General features: G+C 54.7%; 1 pseudogene; it reads left to right on the forward strand.

Moving 5' to 3' along the window:
• The first annotated feature begins 279 nt into the window (after positions 1-279).
• LOC143172205 (non-lysosomal glucosylceramidase-like) lies at positions 280-19377 on the forward strand (annotated as a pseudogene).
• The last annotated feature ends 945 nt before the right edge of the window (positions 19378-20322 follow it).

Below are 20322 nucleotides of genomic sequence, written 5' to 3' on the forward strand. Positions count from 1 at the left end.
ACCTCTCCCGGGGCCCGCTCGGCAAGTCTCAGGCAGCGCTCGAGGGTCGCTTGGGAACTCTCGGGCACCGCTCGGTAGCGCTCGGGAACTCTCTCTCGGGCTCTGCTCGGCAGTGCTCGGTCGGGCTCCCTAGGGATTGCGGGTTGTGCCAGCGGCGGGGCGGGTCCGAGTTTCCGGACGCGCTCGGCGGCGCGCGGGGCCCCGTGCCCCGGGGGCGCGGGCAGGGCGTGGCGTGGCGGCGCGCACGGTGAAGAGGGCGCGGGCTGAGGGGCAGTGATAGCGATGGCGGCGGCGGGGCTGTTAGTGCAGCGGTACGAGGGCGCGGCGCCGGGCTGGGGCGCCTGCCTGGCGCACCGCTTCGAGGAACTGCGGCAGCCCTATGGTGCCGCCGACGTGCCGCTCCGTGACGTCCTGCGGCACGTCGGCCTCGCCTTGCGGTATGGGGGAAAACAGGGACCGGGACTACCCCAGGAGGGGAGGCGAGGGACAAGTAGTGTCCCGGGGGCAGGGCGTGGTAGCACCGCGCCGCACCCGAGCACCCCGGTGCTGGTGGGCGGCTCGTCTCGGGGAGGCACCGTGATGTCCGGAGGGCAGGGCACGGCAGATCACGGAAGGCCCTGGGCTGGAGGGAGCTGCTCTCCTCCTGCCCCGAGCTGCTAGCACCCACCTGCCTCCCAGGTGCCAGCACTGATGCAGACTGGCTGAAGCTGGCTTAGGGGCAGCACCCAATGCTCGGGCTCCCCAAAACTGAGCAGGAGCTGGGAGGGAAAAAGCATTCGGGGTGGGAAGCTGCACTTTGGCCCTGCTCAATGTCCTTGGAGGTTGCTGCTTGCAAAGCTTGTTTATACAAAGCCTGATGAAGGGGCAGATAGTGGATTGCTTTGGGGTGCACAGCATGCCGGTCTGACCTGAGACATTCCTGGCGTGAGCCTGGGCATCAGGGAAGGGAGAATGTGGGTTGTGCGTGGGAGATAAAGGCTGCTGGAAAAGCTGCCGCAGCAGGTTGGGGATGAGCTGAGTGCGTGTGAAAGCGTGAAGTTCTGGTGGGGTGAGCAGGGAGAGGTGATCGCCTCTGTGCTGGCTTGGGGAGGCCACTCCTGGCCTGTTTTCATTGGGGTCTCAGAATGGAAGTGGCTTGTATCGGTCCTAGAAAAATGTTTTTAAGGTTCAAAAGACTGGCTTTTAAGCAAGAAGCTAAAATTCAAACTATTGTATCTTCCCCTGTACAAGTTTAGGAGATAATTTGGTTGTGATCTCAAAATACTTGTGCAGGGCAAAGCTTCCTTGCAAGGAGACTCTAGCCTAGAGAGCAGAAGAGAGGAAGAGCCAGGGCGGCGAGAAATACCTGCATGGGTTTGAATTAAAACCCGAGGGCAGTGGTGATGACTGGTGAGGGGTGGTTAATGTGGGGATGCAAGGAAGTGTGGGAGGCTGTGTGTTCCTGGCATTGGCTGGCACCCGCGTGTCTGCCTGGCAGAGGCAGCTGGCTGATGGAAACCTGGGTGCTGATGCTGCCAGAGGAGCCTGGAGCTTGGTCCTGCAGCACAGTGCATGGATCTGAACCTCTGGAGCCCTGCACATTAGTGTGACCTCTCCCAAATGGCCAGTGATGAGCAGCAGCCCCTCTCTCAGGGGCACCCATGCCAGGGGTGCTCTCAAAATCTGGCATGGCTTGGAGCACCAGAAGTGCAAAGTTGCTTGGTACAGGCACTTGTACCTCTCAAGATGGCTGGGAGCGCCTTGGGGTTGCTGCACGTCTTCGGCCAAGGAAGTCTAGGACCTGCAGAGGAGCCACCACATCCTGGGTTGACGTGGTGTCATGTTGAGTTAAACCTTTGGCTGATGGGTGTCCTTTCCTGCAGCCCCAGCCCCTGCTGCAGTTGGCATGTCTGGGGGTGTTGACGGCCCTGGGGTGGGATTTTGTTAATCAGGGCTCATCGGGGTAACCCCTTCATGGGGACACCCACAGCTGCAAATATGGAAAGAAAAGGTTGTGCGAATGTTTGGGCTGCAGCAGGTGCTGGGGCTGGTGGGGCAGGAGGAGAGGTACGGGCAGGTTTCTGCAGAAGTGGCTGGTGTGCCCTGGGAGGGGGTTACAGCACAAGTCCAGAACGTCTGGGTGATGTCTGGACAGGTTTTAATTCCGCTGCCAATTTGAAGGGAAAGAAATGCCCTCTGGCCCTGACAGGGCTTCTGGTGTTGCAGAACATAAAGACTTTTTCCTGGTTATTTTGCAGCCCTGGGAGAGCTGTTAATAGCCAGTAACTGGGCATCAACCACCTTTTCTTGGCCTGTGCCACATGGGGAGAAGCTGGCAGATGGCAAAACAGCTCAAGTAGTGGCTGGCTGTAAATCTCAAACCTCTCCTGCTGCGTGCTCCTGGAAAAAATGCTTTTTGAAATCCCTCCATCGCCTCCTTTCCAAGGAGCCAGGATGCCCCGCTGGGCTGTGCTGCAGCCGCTCTGCCTGGGTACCTTATTTCCCATCGCCAGAAACCTGCTGGGGAAGCATCTGGGTTGGTTCTCTGACACTGGGTTAAAAAAAAAAAAAAAAAAAAATCAAAAAAAAAAATCACTTCCTTGAGAGAGAGAGCATGCTGCCAAAACCTCTTCTCAGCAGTGTAAAGCCAGGGCTGTCTCGGCTAGAAGAGCAGTTGCAGCAGATGTAGCTCGAAGATAGCAGCAGGCCCTGATTCAGGGCAGTCGTGCAGGACAGGCTGGTTCTCTTGGTGCCCTGAACCTCTGCAGGCAAAATGTCCTTAAACAGTCAAATGTGAAGGTGAGTGCATAGGAATGGGGAGTGGGCTGCAATTGGGTCCCATGACTTCATCCCAGAAAATCTCATCCTGAGAGGGATTTGGAGACCTTAAAAGTTGGCGAATAAAGGTGAATGTCTGGTGACCACACAGCCAAAAAGGCAAGAGTGGGTTGTTTTTGCTGGGGAGGAGTGTGTAGGAGCAGGGGGTGTTGTGGAAGAGCCTCTCCCCTTTGATGCCCCTGTCCCCATGAAGCTAGGGGTACATGTCCCAGGGGAATAGTGCTCACTCATCGCCTACTGCCTGGGCTCTGCATCCCGCGAGCTGCTGGAGCAGGACAGGCTGTGGGCTCCCAGCTGGGGTGGCTTTCTCCTCTCGGTGGTATGGCATCAGTGCCCGCAGGTAGCTCAGGGATGTTCCCCACCACAGGGGCTCCTGTGCCCACCTGGGGCTGTGGAGCTGCCACTTGGGTCTTGCCTGTCTGTTTGCTCAGGGAAGTTCAGCTTCTTCTAATCTGGTAGCTGGTTTCTGTATGCTAATTGTTTCCAGATGGAAGATTTAACTTGGGGTGGTTCATTAGCAAAAGCCAGTCCCTTATGAGTGCTGACTTGGGAGCTCAGCCCTGCTCCTCTTGCCTGGAGTGGTGCCAGCACACCCAGGTGTGGGTGTGCCCCTGTTTGGATGTCTCTTAATTTCTCACCCAAAGGCCTGGGAATCATCTGATGGGCAGTGCCTGGCTGCACAGCCAGTGTGCGAGTAGAGGTGAGTCCCTGTGATCCTTCCAGCTGCAGACAGCAAGCATCACCTCCTACAGGGCAAGGCTGCCCTGTGCCGTCTGCCCCTGGGGATGTGGCATTGGGATGTGGCAGGGCTGTGTGTGGCAATGGGGACATGGAGGTGGAAGAGCAAGGCTCACATCCCTGGAGCAGTGTATGGCTTCTCTGAGCTTGTGCCTCTGCTCTGAGACCTTCCTTAGCAGGATGTGCCCTACCAGGTGTGGTGGTGGTCCTTGTGTATGTTGCCACTTCTTAATGGGGCGGCTGGGAAAGCTCCCTGCATGAGCTGGGAGCCCTGCTCTCGGGTATTGGAGTGCTCTGTTTTCATGCTGTGCCCTTGCAGGCAGCCTTGGGCTGCCTGAGCTCTGCCCACTCGTGTCTGCTGATGGATACACACTGCAGATGGATGGCAGGGGATGTCACCCTGTGTGCTCTGGGACACAGGGCCCCGTTGTACATCTCTACAAGAGGGGCAGCTGCAATGTGTGCCAGTCACTGCGCAGGAGGATGTGATGCCAGATCCTGTCATCTTTCATACCTCTCCTTCCCTTGCTTGCAGATACTTCAGGTGGTGATACAAGAAGACCTGCATAGAGAAGAAATCTGCCTTCATTGACCTATTATGTGCTGTTCCTCTACAGCAGATCTACGGTCAGCCTCCAGTTTGGGCACTGGGGTGGCGTGGGAGGCAATGCCAGCGTGTGCTGGGTGGGCAGGGATTCACGTAGGGCCGTCAAGGTGCTAGAGGGGGAGAGTGGGTCGAGTTGCTTCTGGGGTGCAGGCAGTGCTGAGGGGCCCCTGGAGCTGCATGGGGGGGTCATTGGGCCAGACCTCACTGTGGGGAGGAACCAGGGTGCTAATTTCAGGTGTTTCTGCCGGGGTGCCTGCTGGGTGGGATTGGGGGATGCACCATCGTCTGTGGCTGGCGGGGCAAGTTCTGCTGCTGGCAGCTGAATCCTGGCATTTATCACTATGAAACAGTCATTGCTGACCAGGTAAGTGCAGTAGGGCTTGGACGGCAAGGGGTGTGAGAGGTACTGCAGCAGCCTGGGTGGTTGAGGCATCTGCTTCTTGGGCTCCTCTCATCCCTTCCACGTGCTCCTCTCCTCCAGTTCATGGTGTGCCCACATCGCAAGGGGCAGATGGCTTACCAGCAGGTCCTGTCCATGAAAAGACCCAGTGCTCTGCAGGGCTGGAACTGTGGCTACTATGCCTTCTACCATGCCCTGTACCCCTGTGCCTGGATGGTCTACGAGCTCCCGGGGCAAAAAGTGGTGCTCACTTGCCGCCAGGTTGCTCCTGTCATCTCCCATGACTATAAGGTAAGGAGGTGATGGCCCTGTGCTCATTGCAGCTTGTCCCGTGGGAGCGCTGGGCTACACTGGGCTGCGGCAGCACGGCTCTTATGGAGCAGGCTGGCAGGGACTTTGCAGAGCTGCCTGCATGGGAAGGGGAAAGGACTGGCACAGCAGAGATGGGGCTGTCCTGTGAGATGCTCGGTGCATCCTGTTTGGGCAGCAGAGGCTCGGAGCTGGTGAACTTTTGACCCTTGAGCATTGCTCATGCATCCAGGGATGCTGTAGTAGAGGAGTTCCTTATCTTGTTGCCTGAAGATGACCAGGCTTGCTGCCTTGTTAATGTTTTTTTTTTCCCAGCCTGGTCTCTTCTGTCCCAAGACCCTGTCCTTAGTGCCAGCTGCCACCCAGGTGTGTAACAGCGAGACCCTGGAAGGCTTTGCCCCTCCTGGGGCGGTCAGTGCTGGGAGGAGTAATCCCTTTTTTCCCCTGTGCTTAGCTCTGGCAGCTGCTTCTTTCCCCTCTGACCTGTGCTCTGACACTTTGTCCTGCTTGTTCCCTGCCTTTGGTTTTGTCCTGTGGCCATCCCAGCTCCTGCCTACTTGGAATGGCAGGTCCAGAGCTGTGGCCTTACTGCCCGAAGGATCTGGTGTTGATGTTTTAGGAAACCCTCAGCCTGTACTTGTGGGTTGGTTTGTTGGCTGGGTGCTCCTGAGAGTGTTTTAGCTGGCTCTTGTGTGCTGTCCCCAAGGGAAGAGCTGCTTATTAGCTGGGCTTTCCCAACGTTTCCCCCGTCTCTGCTCAGCGATGCTCCCAGGCAAGAGGAACCCCCACAGCAATGCAGAAGGTTGGAGACGGCAGCAAGGGATGCCTTGCTGCTCCCGCACGCTGCTCCTGCTCGCTCCCAGCCCTGGGTGAGGGTGGCAGGCTGTGCTGCCAACACACCTGACCTTCCTCTTACAGGTTCACGTGCTTTGCTGGGGTAGCAGTTTGAGCAGATGGGTGGTGAGACACCTGTCTGAGCCTTAAATGCTGCTTTCCATCTGTGTATTGCCTGGTGTGGGGGTTTGCTAGCCCAGGGCTCATGATCTGAATTTTGTATTGCCTGCCCCCCAAAATCCTCTGCTGCCGCTGCTGCTCCCCAGCTTGGCAGTGGACTCTGAGATCAAGTTGTTCCTAGTGCTCTTGCTCCTGCTGCATCCCGTGTGAGACGGTCTGAGAAGCGATGCTCCTGACAGCTAACTGCAGAGCACCAGCCCTATACATGGCATTGTCTGTCTCTGCCAGGATTCCAGCCTGCTGGTAGTAGTGTTCATCTGGGAGGTGGAGAATGGGAGGGACGAGGACATGGACATCTCCGTCATGTTCAGCCTGCAGAATGGCATGGGAATGAAAGAGGACAGGAGCAGAGGGCACTGGAACGAGCCCTTCGCCTTCAAGAAGGAGGGTGAGCAGGTTGCTGGAGTCCTGCTGCACCACCACACGCATGTCAACCCCTTCACCCTTGCCATCTCTACCTGGGAGAAGGTAAAGGGCTGGCACTGGTGCTGTGGCTCCTGCTGCGGGGGGGTTGTACAGCCCTGCTGAACGTGGGGAGGCTGCTTCCAGGCAGCTGGTAAAGGATGAGTGTGTGATGTGCCATGGGTCAGCACCAGTCCTCGGCACTTGCCTGACTGCTGGGGCGGGAGCGGGGATGTGAATTCCCCAAGGGCACCCTCTTTGGGGGTGGATGCCAGGAGCGAAGCTGTGGGTGAAGCTTGCAGGACAACAGGCAAATAGGTTTGGAGTTAGCATTGCTGGGCAGCATGCAGGGAGTGAGTTTGGGTTCCTAGGATTGTTAGGGAGGGGATGACAGCAACCCCCCCTACACCTGCCCCTGGTGTGGTCTGGGGGGACGCTCATGTTGCCGGCTCCTTGGGAGGAGCCCTTTTGGTGACACTCTTCCCCTCCCCAGGCTGGCATGGGAGTCACCCACCTTACTGTATTCAATCCCATGGGATTGGGTAGAGAGGTGTGGCAGGACTTCCTGCAGGACGGCAGGCTGGATTCCCCTGCTGGTGTGTACCTCTGTCCTCTGTGGAGCAGGGGAGCACATGGCCACACTGATGGTGGGACATGCGCTAGCCTTGGCAAGCCAAGCAAGGGTGGGTTTCCCTTCCTCCGGCTGACTCCAGGCCATTGCAGGAAGCTCTTGGTGATGCTGTGGCTCATTCCCAGCTTTAGCCTGTGTCTGAATTTCCCGTTGTTTGTCACGCTGTCCTTGCTGTGGTTCTTCAAAAGCTGTTGGCACCACTTTGGGGCTGTTCTCAGCTATATTAATTGCATGTGCCAGTATCTCGTTAGCATGCAACCCTGCACAGACTGAGTTGAGACTTCGGCTGAGATGCCCAGCCACCTTCCCTGAGTTCCTGTTGCCAGATCCACAAGCTCGGCACTGTCAGATTTCTTCTAGCAGGCATTTAGCAGTCCTTGGGGTTTGGTGCTAACATCATTTGCTGTCCTCTTGTTATTACGTGGGTTTCCTGAAGGTCTCTGAAATTCCCTTGATACTTCTGCATCATCCTCTGTTGTCTGCTTGCTCCCTTGGCAGAAGTCTTGAAGCAGGGTAGCAACTCCCAGCCCTTGCTGCTAACCTGTTATCATGACAAGATGACCATTTGCCTAATGTCTCTGCCAGCTTTTGAACAAGGATGATGCTGACAAACTAGTGATGCTGGCACTGGGCCTCTGCAAGATTTCTCGAAGCTTAAATTATGTAAAGCATTTACCTAAATATTTCTGGAAAACTAAGTTTCCTGCCTGCTTGTCAGCAGATGCACTCGGAGCTCTCCAGGCTGTTGGGATGTGGTTTTTCTTCGTGCATGCCAGGCATTATCATAGTCAGGATCTGTGCTTCTGTTAAAATTGTTGCTTTAATGAGTTTACCTGGTACACATGTCAGAACCAGCATGTAATTATCCAGCTGCCTCAGGGCTCTTCTTAAATACAGGCACCGTTCAAGCACCCTGCAAAAAGTTGGAAGCGATGACTGTCACTAGAAAGTCACAGTGTCTCTGAGTGCAGTGCAGTTATAAAGTCATAGGGTGCTCTGTCTCTCCCACTCGTGCCTGGTGGCTTTTCCTGCCTGATTTGTTCCTCTGCTTTGATGACTTTTTTTTTTTTTAACCCCTCTGCCCATGGCAGGTATTTTCTCCTGCTTGCAAAAAGCAGTTACTTGTGTGTGGTAATGTTATCTCTTAACACCCTGGGGATGTACCCTCCAGGTTGCAAGGGGGCTGGGGCGTGCCTGAATAGCCTCATCCCCCTTGGGGCGTGTGGGAGCATCTGTGTTGTGTGTCCTATCCGTGTTGTGTGTCGTGTGTCCCCATCCCTGTCCCCCCTGGTAGGCTTCCTTCATCACTTGTGAATATTTTTTTTTCCTAGCAGGTAAAAGTAGCCCAACGGAGAAGGGGGAGGTGACAGCGGCAGCGGTGTGTGCCAGCTGCAGGGTGCCTGCCCCAGGGGCATAGGATGCTGGAGCTGGCCCTGGCTTGGGACATGCCCCATGTTCATTTTGGCTCCAAGGAGAAGCTGCACCTCAGGTGGGTGGGTTGTCTCTGCTGGGGCTTGGCTCACGTCCCCAAAGTCCCCTTCTCCCTGCCTCTGGGCTTGAGTGCCGCCTGGGGAGCCTTGTGCCACCCGCTCCCCGCGGCCGTGGCCCTGCCAGCTCACAGAGGGGACCTTCTCCTCAGCGCCTGCTCCTCAACACCCCTGCACTAGCAGTCACTTTATACTGGTGTTCATCATAGTCCAGCCCCTCTCCCATGGCCAGGTGGGCTTCCCAGCCTGAGCCTGTGGCATACTCACAAAACCCCTGCTTGGCAGGCGGTACACCCGCTTCTTTGGCAGTGGAGACAATGCCGCTCCTGCCCTGTCGCATCACGCCCTGATGCGCTACGAGGAGTGGGAGAGGAAGATCGAAGTGTGGCAGAAGCCCGTCCTGGAGAACAGGTGGGGTAGATGGGAGCACCTTCCCAGTGGCCTCCTGCAGTTATCTGGGGGATCAGGGCAGGAGCATCACTACCTTGGCCGCTGTGGTTGAGTTCCCCTCTTGCCCACAGCCAGCTGCCTTCCTGGTACAAGTCGTCCCTCTTCAATGAGCTGTACTCTGTGATGGATGGGGGGGACCATCTGGGTGGAGCTGCCCCTGGATTGCTGCGCTGAGGACCTGCAGGGGCCAGCAGGGGCTGGCCTCTCCCACCTCCTCCCTGTCCTGCAGGAGTACGGAAGGTTTGCTTATTTAGAAGGTAACTTGGTCCTTTCTGAACCTCACGACTCAACGGGAGGGTCTCTCTGACAGTTTTGTCTGACCCTGTCCTCTATGCAGTAAATAATCAAGTGATTTTCAGCGAAGCCACCGAGGCGAAGGGCTCCGGAGCGGAGGATCGCGACGGGGGACCCTTCCTGAAGCGGCAAAACCGCGGCCAAACCCGCGAAAAGCAAAAGCGCAGGGAGCGAGAGGGAGCCCCAGCCCCCCCATTCCCCGAGCCGGAGGAGGGCGTTCCTGACGAGCGGCAGCTCTGACTCAGCGTGGGCGGGGACAAGAGGGGCGGCGGCCAAACCCCCTCACTTACAAGAGCAGCCCCAGGGAGCGCGAGCGACCCGGAGCGCGGCGAACAGGGCGGGCAAACAGGACGTGGCGCGTCAGAAGGGCGTGGCGCGGCAGTTCGCGCAGGCAGGGCGTGCAGGGAAGGCGAGCGGGCAAGGCGCAGCCCCGCTCCCGGCTCTAGAGGCCAACTCAACTGGTAATCGTCGGCTTCCGAGAAGAGGACCGGCTATGGTTTCCACTCGGCCGAAAGCCGTCGCCAGAAGGAATGTGGCGACCCAGACGGAGCCCACATGCAAGCATACAGCTGTCCAGGTCTCTGGCTGCAGGGGGTGCCTGAGCCTGTCAGCTGTACCGGAGGGCGGCGGAGACACCACCTGTGTGCGGTGTGACCAGGTGGATGATCTGCTCAGCCTGGTGGCAGAGCTGAAGGAGGAGGTGGAAAGGTTGAGGAGTATCAGGGAGTGTGAGAGGGAGATAGATTGGTGGAGCCGCACCCTACCGTCCCTGAGGCAGAGGCAGCAGATGGAGGCTCCGTGAGAAGCAGAGGATCCCCTGCCTTCTTGTCACCAGGTAGAAAGAGGGGACCTAAGCGACGGGGGGGAATGGAAACGGGTCCCTGCTCGGCGTGCCAGGCGAACCCCCGTCCGGCCTCCCTCACCTTCCCGGTTGCCTTTACACAACAGATATGGGGCCCTCAAACTTGAGGGCCAGGCAAATGAGGATGTAGACGAAGGTCCATCCAGGGGGTTGCCCAGGGTGAGGCAGTCAGCCCCACGCATTATGACTGCCTCTGCTAAGAAAAAAAGGAGGGTAATTGTCGTAGGCGATTCCCTTCTGAGGGGAACAGAGGGCCCTATATGCTGACCGGACCCGTCCCACAGGGAAGTCTGCTGCCTCCCTGGGGCCCGGGTCAGAGACATCACTAGGAAGCTCCCTGGTTTGGTACGGCCTTCTGATTACTACCCGCTGCTGGTTATACAGGCTGGCAGTGATGAGGTTGCAGAGAGAAGTCCTGCAGTGATCAAAAGGGACTTCAGGGCACTGGGGCGACTGGTTCAAGGATCGGGAGCACAGGTAGTGTTTTCCTCAATCCCTACAGTGGCAGGGAAGGATACTGAAAGGAGCAGGAAAACACACCTGATCAACACGTGGCTCAGGGGCTGGTGCCATCGGAAGAATTTTGGTTTTTTTGATCATGGGGAGGTTTACATGGCGCCGGGCCTGCTGGCGGCAGACGGAGTCCAGCTGTCTCACAGGGGAAAAAGGATCATGGCTCATGAATTGGCAGGGCTCATTGAGAGGGCTTTAAACTAGGTTCGAAGGGGGAAGGGGATAAAACCAGGCTCACTAGAGATGAGCCTAGGGGTGGTGTGCCGATGCCAGGGGCGAAATCGATAGCCCAGCTCAAGTGCATCTACACCAATGCACGCAGCATGGGCGGCAAACAGGAGGAGCTGGAAGCCATTGTGCAGCGGGAGAGATATGACTTAGTCGCCATCACAGAAACATGGTGGGGTGACTCTCATGACTGGAGTGCTGCAATGGATGGCTATAGACTCTTCAGAAGGGACAGGCGAGGAAGGAGAGGCGGTGGGGTGGCCCTGTATGTTAGGGAGTGTTTCGACTGTATAGAGCTCAACGATTGTGATGATGATACGGTTGAGTGTTTATGGGTAAGGATGAGGGGGAAGGCCAACGAGGCAGATATCCTGCTGGGAGTCTGTTATAGACCACCCAACCAGGATGAAGGGGCGGATGAAGCGTTCTACAAGTGGCTGGCACAAGTCTCTCAATCGCTAGCCCTTGTTCTCGTGGGGGACTTCAGCTTCCCGGACGCCTGCTGGCAATACAACATGGCAGAGAGGAAGCAGTCTAGGAGGTTCCTGGAGTGTGTGGAAGACAACTTCCTGACGCAGCTGGTAACTGAGCCTACCAGGGGGGAGGTGCCTCGCTTGACCTGCTGTTTACTAACAGAGAAGGACTGGTGGGAGATGTGGTGGTCGGAGGCCGTCTTGGGCTTAGCGACCATGAAATGACTTCTTGGTGAAGTAAGGAGGGGGGGGGGCAGCAAAACCGCAACCATGGACTTCCGGAGGGCGGACTTTGGCCTGTTCAGGACGTTGGTTGAGAGAGTCCCTTGGGAGACAGTCCTGAAGGGCAAAGGGGTCCAGGAAGGCTGGACGTTCTTCAAGAAGGAAGTCTTAAAGGCGCAGGAGCAGGCTGTCCCTGTATGCCGTAAGAAGAACGGGCGGGGAAGACGACCGGCCTGGCTGAATGGGGAGCTCTTGCTGGGACTCAGGAAAAAAAGGAGAGTTTACTGCTTGTGGAAGAAGGGGCAGGCAACCCAAGAAGAGTACAGGGATCTCGTTAGGTCGTGCAGAGAAGAAATGAGAAAGGCAAAAGCCCAGCTAGAACGCAATCTGGCCGCTGTCGTTAAAGACAACAAAAAAGTTTTTACAAATATATTAATGACAAGAAGAGAGCCAAGGAGAATCTCCATCCTTTATTGGATGCGGGGGGGAACATTGTCACCGAGGATGAGGAAAAGGCTGAGGTACTCAATGCCTTCTTTGCCTCAGTCTTTAACAGGCAGACCAGTTCTCCTCAGGGTACTCAGCCCCCTGAGCTGGAAGACAGGGACGGCGAGCAGGATGAACCCCCCATAATCCAAGAGGAAGCAGTCAATGACCTGCTACGCCACCTGGATGCTCACAAGTCTATGGGGCTGGATGGGATCCACCCGAGAGTGCTGAGGGAGCTGGCGGAGGTGCTCGCCAAGCTGCTCTCCATCATTTATCAGCAGTCCTGGTTAACGGGGGAGGTCCCGGATGACTGGAGGCTTGCCAATGTGACGCCCATCTACAAGAAGGGCTGGAAGGAGGATCCAGGGAACTACAGGCCTGTCAGCCTGACCTCGGTGCCGGGGAAGATTATGGAGCGGTTCATCTTGAGGGCGCTCACAAGGCATGAGCGGGACAACCAGGGGATCCGGCCTAGCCAGCACGGATTCATGAAAGGCAGGTCCTGCTTGACCAACCTGATCTCCTTCGATGACCAGGTGACCCGCCTAGTGGATGAGGGAAAGGCTGTGGATGTGGTCTACCTGGACTTCAGTAAGGCCTTTGACACCGTCTCCCACAGCATTCTCCTAGAGAAGCTGGCAGCTCACGGCTTAGACAGGTGTATTCCTTGCTGGGTAAAAAACTGGCTGGACGGCCGGGCCCAGAGAGTTGTGGTGAATGGAGTTACATCCAGTTGGCGGCCGGTGACGAGCGGTGTTCCCCAGGGCTCAGTTTTGGGGCCGGTCTTGTTCAATATCTTTATCAATGATCTGGATGAGGGGATTGAGTGCACCCTCAGTAAGTTTGCAGATGACACCAAGTTGGGCGGGAGTGTTGATCTGCTCGAGGGTAGGAAGGCTCTGCAGAGGGACCTGGACAGGCTGCATCAATGGGCCGAGGCCAACTGTATGAGGTTCAACAAGGCCAAGTGCCGGGTCCTGCACTTCGGCCACAACAACCCCATGCAGCGCTACAGGCTTGGGGAAGAGTGGCTGGAAAGCTGCCTGTCGGAAAAGGACCTGGGGGTGTTGGTGGACAGCCGGCTGAACATGAGCCGGCAGTGTGCCCAGGCGGCCAAGAAGGCCAATGGCATCCTGGCCTGTATCAGAAATAGTGTGGCCAGCAGGAGTAGGGAAGTGATCGTGCCCCTGTACTCGGCCCTGGTGAGGCCGCACCTCGAATACTGTGTTCAGTTTTGGGCCCCTCACTACAAGAAGGACGTTGAGGTGCTGGAGCGTGTCCAGAGGAGGGCAACGAGGCTGGTGAGGGGTCTGGAGAACAAGTCTTATGAGGAGCGGCTGAGGGAACTGGGGTTGTTTAGCCTGCAGAAAAGGAGGCTGAGGGGAGACCTCATCGCTCTCTACAACTACCTGAAAGGAGGTTGTAGCGAGGTGGGTGTTGGTCTCTTCTCCCAAGTAACAAGCGATAGGACGAGAGGAAATGGCCTCAAGTTGCAGCAGGGGAGGTTTAGATTGGATGTAAGGAAAAATTTCTTTACTGAAAGAGTGGTGAAACATTGGAACAGGCTGCCCAGGGAAGTGGTGGAGTCACCATCCCTGGAGGTATTTAAAAGACGAGTAGATGAGGCACTTAGGGACATGGTTTAGTGGGCATGGTGGTGTTGGGTTGATGGTTGGACTCGATGATCTTAGAGGTCTTTTCCAACCTCAATGATTCTATGATTCTATGAACCCGTGGGGTGTCCTGCATTGCTGACGCTGCTCTCCTTTTGCTCCAGCAGTGCCTACTGCAGTGGACTGTGGCTGGCAGCCATCTGTATAATGTGCAAGATAGCAGAGGTGCTAGGGGACACCGAGATCCAGCAGAAATATGCTGTTATCCTGAGCAAGGGCAAGGAGGTTGTCGTGGATGGAGTGAGACTGCACTTCACTCGTAAGAGAAGCAACAATACTTTATTGATAGAAAACAGTGAGTTAAAGTGTGAATTAGAAAGTTCAATGGTAAATGCGACAGTGAACAAGATTCGATGGCAAGGTACACTTGATTATTTACTGCATAGAGGACAGGGTCAGACAAAACTGTCAGGGAGACCCTCCCGTTGAGTCGTGAGGTTCAGAAAGGACCCCCTTGCTTTCTAAACTCCTTCTCAGAGAGGAGTCTAGGTGCGGCTGGATCCAATCCTAGTCCCAGACTTGGTCAACGGTTTATGTCTAAAGGATTATATATGCACAATCAATCCTTTTATATCACTTAGCTAAGATTTCAAAGTTTAGCATGCTATTAGTCACTTAGCGAGGATCTGCTGCGGCAAGGAATCTCTCAACCTCGAGGAGTAACCTTGAGAGGCGTCCCTACTCAAGGGGAGATTCTGCCATGCAGCCCGCTGCCGTGCAGGAGAGCTCAACGGGCCCTGGGCTGTCCACTATTTATAGAGTAAGATGATTGACTTATAGTCATATTTGCATATCAGCAAGTCGTTTGAGTCTCTGCTCCAGGCAGCCCTTGGCTACTATGTTGCCATCCATCCCCAAAGTCCAGCATAACCTGGATGCAGCCACAACGACCCCCACTGGTGGTCATTGCTTACGCAGGGCAGGGGGAGCACACCGCCACAGAGGTGTTTGAGAGGATGCTCTGGAACAGTGGGTGCTTGCCAGTGGGAAACCACGCTTGGCTGGCTGTGTGTCCCTTGGGAGGGAGATGGCTCCTCCTTGGGTCATGGAGCCTTGCTGGGAGCAGGGGAAGGAGGGGAGATGCCAGCCTTCCAAGCAGAGGGGAAGGAGCAGGTACCAGGGAGGGAACAGAAAGGGTTTGGGAAAGGAAGAAGAGAGCCTTCTGGAAAAAGCTGCTGTGCTCCTGCCTCATTGGGAGGAGCGTAGGGACAGCACATGTGAGCTGGGGACCTAAACTATCGTGTTTTTTTTTTTTTTTTTTTTACTGTTTCCTGCCTTTTTTCCAGGAAAATACTACAACTATGACAGCAGTGGGAGTGACACCTCCAGCAGCGTCATGTCAGACCAGTGTGCTGGGCAGTGGTTTTTCAGGGCTTGTGGCCTGGACCAGGGGGAGTTTGAGGTAGAAGGGGCAGCCTGGTGTGGGGTGGGGGCAAGATGGGACCTGTGCCTGGAGAAGAACAGCAGGGCTGGCACGTGGCACGGGTTAAACGTTAAAGGCTGGTGCAGGGGGCTCCAGTCCGCTCCCCTTGTAGCGGTGCGTGCTGGGTGGAGGCTGTCAGACACACATTGGTGCAACCCGCCTTAAACCAAAATCTGCTCATGAGGAGGCCATGCAGCAGGGGTGTGTAACTGTGGTCAGCTCTGGCATGCTTGGAGGAAGGTCCCACTGGGGTTTGCCCTCAGCAAAACACTATTTGTTTAAAAACAGGAGAAGTGGTGTATGAAACTTTACATGTGTTATTTGCTGCCCAGTTAAAGTCCTAAATGAATATCTAAGGGGAGTAAGGTTTATTTGGGGCACTAAAGTCTGTTGCTCTTCAGTTACAAGAGAAGAATTGGCTGAAGACTCATCTTGTCTGATGGGGCAGTAAGAGCAGCTGCTAGTGGTGTAACACCTGGAACAGAGCTGGGAAGTGGAGAGCCATTGTATGGATTATTTATGACTGATTAGGTAATTGTCAGACCAAAGCTCTCTGTGGTGGTGATGGACAGGCAAACGCTTTGGGTGACTGAAGGAGGAGGGAATGACTCTCAGTTGAGTGAGGGTGATGGACCACTTCATTGTCTGCTGGTACCAGAGGGGAGCTTCAAGTAACCTTTCCTGGGAGCAGCTTGTGCTGGATGCTGTGGGATTTAATGAGAAATGGGTGCCTGGTCATGCCCTCCTGCATTTATCCCAGTGTGGGTCCCTAGAGTGTGGGGACTGGGGCTGTGCCTGGGGCCCCAGACAGGATCTCGCCCAGACCTCATGCAGCAATACTCAAACATCCCCTTTTGGGGGGGAAACAGTAAACTTAGTGCAGTCCAAAAATCTTGCTTGCCTTTCCGTAGCCTCGGACTTTTGTTGCTTAAGATGTCACTCTTCTCTGTCTGGTGAGCTTTGAGCTCACTGGAGACAGGACTGGTGAACTTCTCTTTCTTGTTACTACAGTAATCCATTTTTTTTCCCCCACATATTTTGATCCCTTGCTTGGCTGGCAGCACTCCTGTTTGTAACCTCATTAATGCATTCTTGCTGCATGCACAGGTCAGTAATGAAATATGAAGTAAGAAACCTGTGACTCCAATCCTGAAGAAACGGTGCCCCAAAACCTTGTGCCAGAGAAGGCTGCTTCACACCGCCCCTCTGCTGACTCCTGCTCCCTAACAGTGCTTGGGCTTATCTCCAGAGCTATGCTGGAAAAAATTAGTCAGATGCTTGGCTTTAGCATAGATAAAAGGGATCTGCTGCCTTTCCTTTGAGTTTACCAAAGCTGTCTGGTTAGATTGCCCAGCCTACCTTGGCAAGCTCCTGTCTTGTGTCATCACACCTTCCACTTCCTCTGGCTCTGATGTGTTGTGGTTTAACCTCAGTCAGCAACTGAGCACCACACAGCTGCTCGCTCACTCTCCCCCCCCGTGGGATGGGGGAGAGAATTGGAAGAGCACAAGTGAGAAAAACTCGTGGGTTGAGATAAAAACAGTTTAATAATTGAAATAAAATGATAATAATGTAATAATAATAATACACAAAGCAAGTGATGCACAGTGCAATTGCTCACCACCTGCCAACTGATGCCCAGCCAGTCCCCGAGCAGCAGCCCCCCCTGGCCAGCTTTCCCCAGTTTATATACTGAGCATGATGTCACATGGTATGGAATGTCCCTTTGGCCAGTTTGGGTCAGCTGTCCTGGCTGTGCCCCCTCCCAGCTTCTTGTGCATCTCCAGCCTTCTCAGTCGGTAGAGCATGGGAAGCTGAAAAGTCCTTGGCTAGTGTAAGCATTACCTAGCAACAACTAAAACATCAGTGCGTTATCAACTTTATTCTCATCCTAAATCCAAAACACAGCATTGTACCAGCTACTAGAAAGGAAATTAACTCTATCCCTGCCAAAACCAGGACAGATGGTACCAGACTTGCAAGAGAAGTCTGGCACATCCCTGTCGTTGGGCTGCACTGATGAGCTGGGAGCCATCTGAGTCTTCCTCTTCTTGCAAATGGATGTCAGGTTTGCTCTGTCCCAGCTCCATAACACTGCTCCCGATTTGGTCACCCTGAAAAGTTCTCATTACAGCTTTCTAGCCACTAGGTGAGCATAGGATGGAGACGAGCCAGCCCTCCTCTTGCAACATCACCAAGTCTTGAGCTTTGCTTTTCTCACTGAGGCAGTTACTTCTGCTGCACTAACACTTCCTAGTTTTAGTGCCAATAATGAAAGCAGAGGAAAAGTATTATTTATTTTCAGCTGTCCACAGAGGCTTTTCATCTTATGCAGTCCTCACTGTGCTGTAGCTCTACTGCTTTTTGTTTGGCTGGCAGGCCTTCTCATGCTCAGGTGGGGTTGGTTTTTTGGGGGTTTTTTTTTGTTGGGTTTGTGTGTTGGTGTGGTTTTTTTGGGGGGGGGGGGGGTTGCTTTTTGGTTTTTTGTGGTTTTTTTTTTTTTTTTTGGCAAGAGCTTACTCAGCATGATACTTCAGTCTGTTCTTGTAACTGTTTTGAGCTTTTGGCCTTAGTTTGTTGAACTTTTTTTTTTTTTTTTTTTTTTACTTCCTCCTGATAATCTCCTGAAATGGCTGTTTATCCAGCGAGCACTATTGACCTTTCACAAGTCTTTAACTTTTACTTGGGATAAAAGTTTCAAATCTCTCATACCGGATGCAGTAAACCATCAGGCATCTTGTGCATCTCAGTCTGACCTCTTCATCCCCAGGCTGCCCCTTCTCTCACCTCAAACTCACCTTGGTCCAGGCCACAAACTCTTGCATCACCACCTAATTGCAAAATTTAAGGGATTAAAGTCCTTTTGAAATCACTCAAAACTAAGCCCTGTTTTTCTTCCCCTGAGCTGAAGCTGAATATATATGTTGTCATGTTCCCCCATCATCCCCGTTTCCCCCCCCAAGATTCTGAGCATTTACCCAAACAAACCTACCACTATCCACAACATTCACTTTCCAGCTGCAAGATGCATTCCCATGTCATCTCACCGGCTTTGCTATAATCCTTCCCTTTGGCAGGAAGATACCTCCAGCCTCGCTAACCCCAGACCCTCCTTCGGCCACCTCTGGCCAGTGTCCCATCTCTTGTAGGCATTGCAATGCCTCTTGTAGCTGGTGCAGATGGATTGATGGGCTGAGAGAACAGTACAGCAGCTTTACCAGGAGAAAGTCTGGGCCTCAAATAGTCATTAGCCTGAGATACAAGCAGTGGTGACCATAAACCAAGACAAGGATGGTGCGGTTGGCCAGGTCCCCAAAGCAAACTCCCAAGAGATGTGGGGGTTTGGCCAGTGACTGAAGGCGAGAGGCTGTTTATGGAGACGCACTAGTTGGATGAGCTATCAGCCTCCCCAGGAGAGACCAGGTCTTTTCAGGGAAAGAGGCTTTTTCACTTCCTCCTAGAATCATAGAATCATTGAGGTTGGAAAAGACCTCTAAGATCATCGAGTCCAACCGTCGACCCAACACCACCATGTCCACTAAACCATGTCCCTAAGTGCCTCATCTACTCGTCTTTTAAATACTTCCAGGGATGGGGACTCAACCACTTCCCTGGGCAGCCTGTTCCAATGTTTCACCACTCTTTCAGTAAAGAAATTTTTCCTCACGTCCAATCTAAACCTCCCCTGGTGCAACTTGAGGCCATTTCCTCTCGTCCTATCGCTAGTTACTTGGGAGAAGAGACCGACACCCACCTCGCTACAACCTCCTTTCAGGTAGTTGTAGAGAGCGATGAGGTCTCCCCTCAGCCTCCTTTTCTGCAGGCTAAACAACCCCAGTTCCCTCAGCCGCTCCTCATAAGACTTGTTCTCCAGACCCTTCACCAGCCTCGTTGCCCTTCTCCTGTTATTTTCCTTAGGTGGCTGTTTACCCAGTGAGCAGCATTGACCTCTTTCTAATGAGAAGCTTAACCCTGTGCCCTGGAGACCCAGACTGAGGGCTCTGCATGAGTGCTAAGCATAAGTGAATGGCATGAGGCCTGATGAGGAGCTGGACACCTCCAGCGTGCAGTCCAACGAGGTATGGATTGATGTGGTCTATGCCTTGGCTGCCACCATGATCCAGGAGTCGAGTGGTAATGCTGTGCCCCTTGGCATGTGCTATCTCCTTGCGTTCCATGGAGGTGCTGATGGTCATCTTCCCTCTGCCACAGGGCCTGGTGGAGGAAGACTTTTGTATGGCAGAGGGCTGCTACTGGACAGTCCCAGACACTGGAGGCCTATCGGGAGAAGAAAGTCTACTGCTCGTTGGCTTACATGTGGCCCCTTAGTATCTGGAGCATGTAGCTGGCCCTGGAGTGTAGAGCTGGCTGGGCACCAGCACATGTGCAGCCCCCCAGGTCCCCATCCACTCTTGAGCCTGGTGGCACTAAGCAGGGCAGCAGGTGCAGCCAGGGGCCTGGGGAGATCTCAGCTGGTGCCCCTTTCCTCCCCATCTTTGATAATACTCATATTGCTGTTTTCCTTCCCTACCTCCACTACATGCCCTTCATCTCAGGGCCCCTCTAGCCACCAATGCTGAGCACAAGGGGGGACCAGAGGTTGTGGGTGATGTCTCCTTGCCCTCACTAGTGAGAGAAGAGGGGTGGGATAAGGAGGTGCTGCTGGAGCCTGTACCTTTCCCCTTCCCTGTTGCTCAGGGCTCTGACAGCCTGCAGGGCCCCCAGCCATCCTCCACAGGAGACCTCTCTCCTGCAGTCAGCAGGCTTGGTAAGGTGGGAGCTGGCCTGCAGGGCAAAAAAGTGTGTGTGTGGGGGGGGGGGGCATTGGCATGTGGATGCTGTAGTTGTCCTTCTGTTGTGTGACACTGCCAATGCAAACTGACTCTGCCCCAAGGCACTAGCTGCGGGAGAGCCTGTGGCAGGTACAATATTCAGGGGAGCCCCTGAATATTGCCTCTCAGCATCTGATTGCCGGTGGTAATCAGAGCCCAAGCACCAGGTCCTGGTCTGGTACTGTGCCACTCCCTCCCTGCTGGGGGTGGGCAGTGGAGCAGATTTTAGGGGATGAATCACTTAAGTTCTTAATAAACTCTTGTCTAGCTGTCTGTCCTCCTTCTTGCATGTCTTCTCTGCTGTGGGGGGCTGCTGCTCCCCCTTTTCCTCCTGGGCTGGGCTGGAGGACTGGGGATGCATGGGGGAGGGGGCAAGTCCTAATTGCAGGCTCGTTCTTGTAGGGTTTTGCTAATGGGTGCAAGAAGTGGCACCATCCCCTGGGGGGGGTGGGAAGGGG

Source organism: Aptenodytes patagonicus, chromosome W (genome assembly GCF_965638725.1).
Source record: "Aptenodytes patagonicus chromosome W, bAptPat1.pri.cur, whole genome shotgun sequence".
NCBI classification, from domain to species: domain Eukaryota; kingdom Metazoa; phylum Chordata; class Aves; order Sphenisciformes; family Spheniscidae; genus Aptenodytes; species Aptenodytes patagonicus.